Genomic DNA, 10,655 nt, shown 5'->3' with positions numbered 1-10,655 from the left:
CACTAAGGCACCCACAGTCCTTCAGCATAGTTCATTAGGAAGTCTCCCGCCTTTGCTCTCCATTCTCCCCCTTTCCCCACTCAGTGTTACAGTCAGATTTCTAGGGTTGGCTTTTGGTTTGGCTTTTGTCTGACCTTTTGTTTTGTTTCTCTATTCCACATATGAGTGAAACCATCCAGTATTTGTCTTTTTCCTTTTGGTTTATTTCACTAAGCATAACCCCTCCAGTTACATTTATGTTGTTATAAATGGCAAGAGGTCATCATTTTTTATAGCTGAGTAGTACTCCAGAGTGTGTGTGTGTGTGTGTGTGTGTGTGTGTGTGTGTACCACATCCTAACCCATGCATCTGTCCTTGGGTACTTAAGTTGCTTTCATAACTTGACTATTGTAAATAGTGTTACAATGAACACAGGTGTGCATATATGCTTTTGAAATTGTGTTTTTGCATTCTTCAGGTAGATACCTAGGAGTGGGATTACTGGATCATATGGTAGATCTATTTTTAATATTTTGAAAAACCTCAATACTGTTTACCATCAGGCTATGCTCCTCCTCCTAACCTTTTTTTCTTTTTGGCTTTTTTTTAAATTTAAGATTTATTTATTTATGTATACAAGAGCTGGGGTACAGGCCAGAGATGCAGGGGGTGTGAGAGGATTCAACAGAGACAAAACTGGGAGCAGAACAGGCAGAAAGACTGAAATACACTGCTAAGGGGAGCAGCAGGCGAGACAGGAGAGGTCTGCTTTGCGATGTGTGTTTCTCTCTGGCCGGCCGGGGATCGAACTTGTGTTGCAGAGGCTGCGGATTGCTTCATAGTGCAGTGCTTAACCCCTTGCACCACCAGGGAGGCCCCTCCTCCTCACCTTTATGGACTGGAATTGACTTAGTAGAACTCACTGACATTGCAGTCTACGGGGACTTAAAACCTCAGAGAAGAGGGATATCAGCAGTGACACAAGCACACACCAGCCTTCTGCCCCCACTCCCACTAGAGTCTGGACCCCCCCAGATCCTTCCCTATCCCCTAATTTATCCACTTCAAGGTCAGGTCTTCAGACCTACAGAAGCTCAGCAAGGCTGGACATATAAAATGATAGAGGAGTTGGGAAAAGCTTTAGAACACCTGTTGGACTAGTAGAGGTCCTGCAGTTCTCTAAGTTACTGGTACAGTCACTTAAAAAAAAAATAGGGAAATTATAAGCAGCAAAATGGGCAGATGGAAAAATAGGACACATGGCACTTCAGACCTCAAAGGAATATGTCATCACAAGAAGAGGAGAACCTTCCAGAATCGAACCACATAGACGGGAAGATTTTATCCTTCTATCAGATTCAGAGTTCAAAATCACCATTATATTTTTAAGGAAACATTTAAGTTCTACTTTCTTAGCAAATTGCAATTGTATGATACAGTTCTGCCAACTATAGTCACCATGTCTTACATCAGATTTTATTCATCTTATAGCTGAACGTTTGTAAATTTCACACTAAATATGCAATGCCTCAACTTTCCTTACAGTAATATTTGTTCAAAAATTGTGTCAACTGGATGTTCAAATTGTTACCAAAAAAAAAAAAAGAGAGATTGAGCATGCACCTTAAATGAGTTTCAAATGATGTACTAGAATCATCACTAGCTGTCATTGCCACTTATTAGAACTGCCCCAATAAATGCTATGAAAATGTTCAACTACCTTACCTTTTTCTAATGAATCTGTAGCTGTTAGCAAAACCCTTTGTATTCATACATACAAAGCTGGGACAAGCCTCCCTGGAGGTGCAGTAGTTAAAGACACAGAGCTATCAAGCTATCGTCAACCACTATAGCACAAGTTTGATGCCCGGCCAGGTAGACCTCTCCTGTCTCACCCGCTACTCCCCTCAACAGTGTATTTCAGTCAATCCGCCTGTTTTGTTCCCCACTCTGTCTCTGGTGAATCCTCTCACCCCCTGCACCTCTGGCCTGTATCCCAGTTCTTGTAAGCATAAATAAATAAATCTTTAAAAAATAATACATAAATCCGGGGAAAAGCATAGGACTTTATTGTATAGAAAAACAAGTTTACGGAAAGAAGTAGATAAATCTCTTGCTCTAACCTTCTGATTAGGTGACACCTTTGATTTGAGAAGAGTGGAGACCAGTGGAGCAAGCACTCGCTTTATATCTGGATTGTAAAAATTGTAATGGTGGGCAAAACAATATAGTCCGCCTTCGTATCAAGTGGTACTGAAGCTTCAGACAACTCTGGAGATTCCGGGTATTTTTGGTTTTCTCTTTCATTAACACAACATAGTTTTCCATTTTGACAAGCTACTTCATATATTTCCCCCATTCCACATTTCTTCCTACAGTAGCCGCTTACTTTATTAAAGCATTTGCTGGGACGTGCCACATCTGTGCACAAAAAAACAACATTGAACCCATGTTAGTTCCTGAGGTAGATGAGAAGAAATCTATGATTCCTCACAAGCTATGGCCTCCTGTAGTTCCAAAGTGAATCTTATGCTGAACACAAATTTAGACAAGCACATGGAACACAGAGATGAGAGAGACAAAGATATGTACTCTCAATCTTAAATTTCAGAACCAGGGAGCATCTCTGAGGATCAGAGATTATTTTTAGGGCCACAGAAAAGTACTATGCTATTCTACAGGAGCAAAAGAGAATGGAACTCTCAGTGACAGAACTCTGACCATGAACTTGGTGTATTTGTAAGCTCATATAATCCTCACATGAAATCATTATGAAATTAAGTCATTATACTTACTAAGATAAGAATATTTCTATTTAAAAATATTCTCAATTCATACAACTAATCAGTGATAGACACATATTTTAACCTCATATCTATAAGACCCCAAAGCTTGCGCTGTTCTAATTACTATTGTAGCATAGACTGAACATGAATTTGAATGGAAAAAGAGGTGCCAGACACCTGGGTGTAAACTACATTCAACATAGTTTTGATGGGTTCATTCCTAACTTTGGAAAGAAGTTATAAGAGTATAACCTTGATCTCTTCTTAACTCCCTGGATGCTCTCTTCTAAGATACAGACAAAAGTTAGGCACCCAGGGAGTAGGTACTTTTGATGACATTGACAAGATATCAATAATCTTGGAGACCCTGACTCCACTCCTATGAACAGCATTATCTCCCAGGGTTTCATGGTACATGGGGACAAGTTACCTGTGTGTATCTCAAACAGCAGAAAAATGAGAACCAGAAACAGCTTCATATTTATGGACTTTCCAAGAGCAATAGTCAACAGAATTTCTTTGTCCAGTGATCTGTCTCACACAGAGTTTCCCAAGATTAGTCAGAGTTTTGGGTGCTATTAACATGCTGAGCCTTATTTTAACCCACATGAATGGACAGGAAATTCAACTCCACCCCCACATACATCCCCAAATATAGAGTTCACAGTCATAGAGCATTCCATCACATCACACCTACACAGTCATAAAACATTCTACCACATCACACCCACTCATCCTTCATCTGGAGAGAGTAGGAACAGTTGCTTCTCTACTGGTGTTATCAACCCCTTTGAGTCAAAGTTGATCATATGTCCTGCTTTGCAGAGGACAGATCATATACAACAAACCCACAGCTTACATCATACTCAATAGTGTGTTACTACTGCTCCAATGTCCCATCCAATCAGTGCCACCTTTATTACAAAAGTAACCTAGTGTAGAAGATTAATTAAATAATTAATCATGGTAAACACATAAGCACATGCAATATTTTTTTTTAATTTATGAAACTTCCAGAAAATCATCTAGGAATGGCATTGCTTAGGTTTGTCTAGATAAACTTATTTCAGAATTTCCTATTAAGTCTTACCATACACTATGGCCCAATTCTATAATTGAAATCTTTCGAAATATCAATTTTCTTAGAACCTTATATATAAACCAAATAGTAACCTCAGAATGTAAAAAAAAAAAGAAAAACCCACTGGAAAAAAAAAGGAAGATGAAACAAATGGAATCCAAACACAATAGAAAAGGTAGTAATCAAAATATTCAGGAAAGAAAAAGAACAAAAGAACAGAGACAAAGTACACCAAAAATTAAGAAAACAAATGGAAATAAATATTTTTGTATCAATAATTTCCCTAAACATCACCATCTTTTTTTTTTTAGAATTCTCTATGACCTTTTTTATTTTTTTATTTAAATTTTATTTTTATATTCCCCATACAATTACAACCCCCTTATTTTGACCCCAATCCCTCCTTTACCCGCCCCCCACCCCCCATAGAGTGTCTCTGGTTCATAGTTGTTTGTTGATTTTGATACTTTCTTTCTTATAGTTATTCTTTTTCCTGGTCCCTTATTTAAGTTTTCTAGATTCCTGCTATGAGTGAGACCATCCGGTATTTTTCTTTTTCTTTCTGGCTTATTTCCCTGAGCATGATCCCTTCCAGCTCCATCCATGTTGCTGCAAATTGCATGGGTTTATCTTTTTTGAATGCTGAGTAATATTCCATGGTGTATATGTACCACATCTTCTTGATCCAGTCATCTATTTTTGGGCATTTGGGTTGTTTCCAAAGCTTAGCTATTGTAAATAGTGCTGCTATAAACATAGGGGTGCAGGTGCTCTTTGGAATTGATGTTTCTGTGTCCTTTGGATAAATACCTAGGAGTAGAATTGCTGGATTATATGGAAGCTCTATGTTTAGTAGATCAAGAAATCTCCACACAGCTCTCCAGAGTGGTTGGACCAGTTTGCACTTCCACCAACAGTACAGGAGAGTTCCTTTTTCTCCACAACCTCGCCAACATTTGTTGTTGCTAGTTTTTGGGTTTTTTAATTAATTAATTTTATTTATACAAGCACTGGGTACAGTCAGAAGTGCAGGAGGGTGAGAGAATTCACCAGAGCCAGTGCGGGGAGCAGAGCAGGCAGAAGGACTGAAGTACACTGCTGAGGGGAGCAGCAGGCGGCAGGAGAGGTCTGCGCGCCATGCGGGACCCTCCTCCAGTGGCCGGGGAGCAGCCGGGGATCGAACCAGCGCCGCAGAGGCTGCAGGCAGCTTCGCAACCCAGCACTTAACCGCTGTGCCACAGGGGAGGCCCAGTTTTTTTAATATGTGCCATTCTCACTGGTGTAAGATGGTATCTCATTGTGGTTTGGATTTGCATTTGCCTGATTACAAGTGATGTTGAACATTTTTTCATATGCCTGTTGGCCATTTGCATTTCCTCTTCAGAGAAGTTTCTTTTTAACTCTTCTGACCATTTTTTGACTGGATTATTTTCTTTGTTTTTGTTGGGTCTCATCAGCTCTTTGTAGATTTTTGTGATCAGTCCTTTATCATTAGTGTTGTGTGCAAAAATGTTCCCCCAGTCGGTACGGTTTCTCTTTGTTTTGGTTATTGTCTCTTTTGCTGTGCAGAAGCTCTTTAATTTGAACATCACCATCTTGAATTCACCAATCAAAAAGCACTAAGTGACTGGTGGGATGATAAAATAAAACCAAAATTTCTGTTGTTTCCAGGAGACCCAGCTGACCTCCAAAGATAAACATAAGCTCAAAGTTAAAGGTTAAAAAGTAATCCCACAGGCAGGGCCTCCCCGGTGGCGCAGCAATTGAGCGCTGGCTTGCGAAGCTGCCTGCGGCCTCTGCGGCACTGGTTCGATCCCCAGCTGCTCCCCGGCCACTGGAGGAGGGTCCCACATGGCGCGCAGACCTCTCCTGCCGCCTGCTGCTCCCCTCAGCAGTGTACTTCGGTCCTTCTGCCTGCTCTGCTCCCCGCTCTGGCTCTGGTGAATTCTCTCACCCTCCAGCGCTTCTGACTGTACCCAGTGCATGTATAAAAAAACAAAAACAAACAAACAAATAAATAAAAAACATGCCTCTATAAAAAAAAATAATCCCACAAGCAAATAGTACCCTAAAAAGGGCCGACATAACCATACCTATATCTGACAAAATGGATTTCCAGCTAAGAATGGTAACAAAGGATAGAACCATTATTAAATGATTAAGGGATCAATACATCAGAAAGATAACTCTCATAAATGTGTATGCACCAAACAAAGGAGGATCAATATATTAATCAACTGTTAACAAACCTAGAAAGACACATCAACAGCAACACAATAGTAGTAAGAGACTTCAATACCCTCTTAAAACCTTGAGGCCAACCAGACAGAAAATCAATAAAGAAACAATAACCTTAAGTGAGGAATTAGACCATGTGGGCTTAGTAGGAATTTATAAGGCGCTCCTCACCAAAAAAAAAAAAAATGAGTATACATTCTTCTCAAGTGTACATGGAACAGTTTCAAGGATAAACTACACATTGAGTCACAAAACAAGTGTCAATAAATTAAGATGGAAATCACATCAAATATCTTCTATGATTACAATGGTATAAAAGTAGAGCCCAAACACAAAAAGAAAGTGGGAAAAAAATCTCAATTATGTGGAGAAAAACACCTAAAATGTGTTACAAATATGCAGAGATTAAACAACATGCTACTGCATGATTGTTAAGTTAATGAAGAAATCAAAGAGAAATTCAAAAATAATTGGAGGAAAAAAAACAAAAAATAGAGGATATATTTTGATGCAACAATAGCAGTAACAAGAGGGAAATTTATAGCAATGCAGGTCTATATAAAGAAACCAAAAAATCTAACTTTATACCTCCAACAACTAGAAATAGACAAACAAATGAAACCAAAAGGGACTAAAACAACAAAAATTACAGTAGAACTAAATGAGATACCACAACATGGTAAAGACCATATATGACATACCTACAACTTATTTTATACTCAATAACAGAAAACTAAAAATGTTTCCTTTAGGATCAGGTACAAGGCAAGATGTCCACTCTCACCACTACTATTTAATGTGATCCTGGAATTCCTATCTAGAACAATTAGACAAGAGAAAGAAATAAAAGAAGTCCAAGATAGAAAAGACGTAAGGCATCACTATTTGTAGATGACATATTTCTCAAAATTTTAAAAATAGCATCTACCATATGATCTAATAATCCTACTCCTAGATATCTACCCAAAGAACACAAAAACACTAATCCAAAGGGATGTATGCATTCATGTTCTCTGCATCCCTGGTTATAACAGCTGAGCTATGGAAACAATCTAAGTGTCCAAGGGCCGATGGGTAGATCAAGAAGTTTTGCTATGTTTACACAATGGAAAACTACTCAGTTATAAGAAAAGATTAAATCTTGTCATTTACAACATTTATAGAACTTAAGGAAACTGTGCTAAACACAAGATGACATTCTTACATCCTGAAAGTAATATTGCCTGCCTGCTTCTAAAGATTCCAAGGTCTATTTGTTAATTTGTGTCAACTCTGTAATAGCAGAGACCTTAATGCAATCCTTGGGTTGTGTACATGAAGTACACAATCTCCACATTTTCAAAGCCCTTTGGAAACATGCAATAGATTTCCCATTGAGCAGGCTGGGATGGATAATGAAATGTTGCTTTTAAATCATAGTCTGTTAAAAAAAAAAAAAAGTCATCCAATAACATTTGTTATTGTACCTCCCTCTGTGATTCAAAGTTGTACAAACTGTTTTCTTTTTTTTAATTTTTAAAAAGATTTTATTTTTATTTATATAAGAACTGGAGTACAGGCCAGAGGCATGGGAGGGTGAAAGAATTCACCAGAGCCTGAGCAGGGAACAGAACAGGCAGATGGACTGAAAACACTGCTGAGGGGAGCAGCAGGTAAGATAGGAGAGGTCTGCTACATCATGTGGGTATCTCCCTGGCCGGCCAGGAATCGAACCTGCACTGTAGAGGCTGCGACAGCTTCACAGTGCTACGCTCAACCTGCTACACCACCAGGGAGGCCCAAACTGTTTTCAATACAATATTTATAAATGAACTAGAAATAATTTCTGAATTCTACTTAAGAGGTTATCTTTCCAGGCCTTCCTGGTGGCGCAAGGGGTTAAGACACAGCCTATGAAGCTATCCGCAGCCACTGTAGCACGAGTTCGATCACCAGTCAGGGAGCTACCCACATGGCACAGCAGACCTCTCCTGTCTTGCCCACTTCTCCCCTCAGCAGTGTATTTCAGTCACTCTGCCTGTTCTATTCCCTACTCTGTCTCTGAGTATGGTGACTCCTTTCACCATCACCACCCCCCACCTCTGGCCTATACCCCAGCTCTTGCATGCATGCATAAACCTCTAAAAAAAAAAAAAGATGCTATCTTTCCAAACTGTTACAGTTTCAGATCATTTTATAAAGTCATAATGAAGCTGAAGTCTCATTTGCTTTTCTTATTTTTGATAGTTAAATAATACAATGATTGGTGGCTCTAAAAGAGAAGATGTAACACCTGTGGTCTTTGTACAGAACTTTGTATTATGTCCAAATGAGAATTTCTTCCAGATGAGGGGTGTGTGTGTGTGTAGGGCTGACCATCTCTACATCGTACTTCTAGTCTTATGTTCATGAAAATCACCAACAGCCAATAGTATACAAGACAAAAGAGAAAGGTTATATACTATGTTGACTTAAATAAATTAAGCCAAGCAAAAGTGAGTTTGTTAAAGAATCAAGACTGAGAACAACTTTCAGAAATTCTGGGAAAGATATCCAAATCCTGGCCCTCACAATGTCCAGAAAGTAAACCCTGTGATTGTCATAAATTGTGAGAGTACCCCAAGGTTTTGAAATCTAAGCTAGAAATATATTTCATCCTTTCATAAGGCACCCCACAGATATCAGTGGTCAACTTATACCTAGTTACCTAGTGATGAAAACTTTTGTTTCCAGAACTTCACATATACCTCCAAATTTCAGACAAATGAGGAGAAAAGTTTTTTCTATCAAAATAATTTTGGTGTAAAAATCTTATTTTGAAAACTGTATGTGTAGGTAACAATATATCTACCTTATCTAGAAGTCTAAAGTAATAGTTACAGAAAATTATAAGATTTTTGAAGCAATAACATTGATATAACTCATTAGGTATGACCAGACTTTCAAGTTAACCAGAGTTGTGAGCTTGAATACCTCCTTATCAAACCAAGAAGCAATAGAAATTCTGAGGCATATCTTCTCAGTCGAAATGCCCCACTTAGTCAACACTCCTATAGCCCTTGCAAAGTCAGTACAGCCAGCCTTCCTTCTTCCTTTTCTTCAGTCATAAACTAAAGTGTCTTGCCCCAGTTTTCATTGTCCATTCGAGTGTCACATGCAGGTATTCTGCCTTCAAATCCCACCTGGTGGCCAAAGCAAATCTTACCAGACGTCTAAACACTGCAAAGACTTCAAGCTAGTTCTCTGGAAATGCTTTGTAATTGTTCTGTGTAGGGTTCATGGGCATTTCGAGACCTCAAAATCCTAACAAAGGAATTCTGTACTATTAGAGAAAACCATAAAGATTCTAAAGAAACTAGAGGCGTTTACTATTTTTACCCTGTGTGGGCCACTCTCGACAAATTTATGTACATAATAATATCTCCTAAAATTAAAAATCCCTTCAGTGGAGATGTAAGTTGTGCCAACCACATCCCTAGCACACCCATGTCAAGCAGATGCTGCATTAAAAGGAAGCTCTAAATTGACTGGTCCTGGAGTGAATCTTAGTTTAAACAAACCAGTTATTTAAAAAAATACTTTGGGACAACTGGAAATGATGGAGTAGTAGAAGTCATTAAGGAAATTTTGTTTATTTTGCTAATTGTGATGATATATTGGCATGTTGGAAAATACTTTTATTTTTCAAAAATGTTTACTGGACTATAAGAATGAAATAGTATGATGATTGTAATTTATCTTAAAATATTTCAGCAAAAAATAATGTTTCAAATTCCCAAAAGAATAGGGAAGAAGGGCCTCCCCATAGGCGCAGCAGGTTGAGCACAGCGCTGCGAAGCTATCCACAGCCTCTGCAGCGCATGTTCAATTTCCGGCCGGCCAGGGAGAAACCCACATGGCACTGCGGACCTCTCCTGTTGCGCTTGCTGCTCCCCTCAGCAGTGTATTTCAGTCCTTCTGCCTGTTTTGCTCCCCACTCTGTCTCTGGTGAGTCTTCTCACCCTCCCATGCCTCTGGCCTGTACCCCAGTTCTTGTATAAAAATAAATAAATCTTTAAAAAAAATAGGGAAGAAAAAGAAACAAATATTCCAAACATGTGAACCCTTTTTGAAATATTGGTGCACAATTAATAAAGAATGCTGATCTTATCTCACAAAGTCCTAGAAGTGCTATAAATAATGGAATATTTATTGGGTACCATGTATGTACCACAAACTATATTAGAAACATTTTACTTGAGAATAAGAAATACATATCTGAGATCAAATAAACAAATCACAACAACAAAAAGAATATACTCTAAAAGTAGTGGTTAGGAAAAATTTAATACATGAAACAAAATAAAGGAGAAAACTGGCAGGATTACACACAAATGTAAATCTTTTAGAAACCAGATTGGGTATTTATCCACAGAAAATGAAACACTACTTTGAAAAACACATTCAGCCCCATATTCACTGCAGCATCACAGTTGCACGCTGCATAGCAACAATGAAGCACACATGTCAGTCCACACACGGCCCAGGTGCAAGGCAGGCTACAGCAGCTACCTGTCTCTATGATGTTCAGACAACAAAATCACCAAACCAC

The sequence above is a fragment of the Talpa europaea genome, assembly GCF_964194135.1.
Source record: "Talpa europaea genome assembly, chromosome: 11".
Taxonomy (NCBI): domain Eukaryota; kingdom Metazoa; phylum Chordata; class Mammalia; order Eulipotyphla; family Talpidae; genus Talpa; species Talpa europaea.
This window is presented reverse-complemented; position numbering follows the sequence as displayed.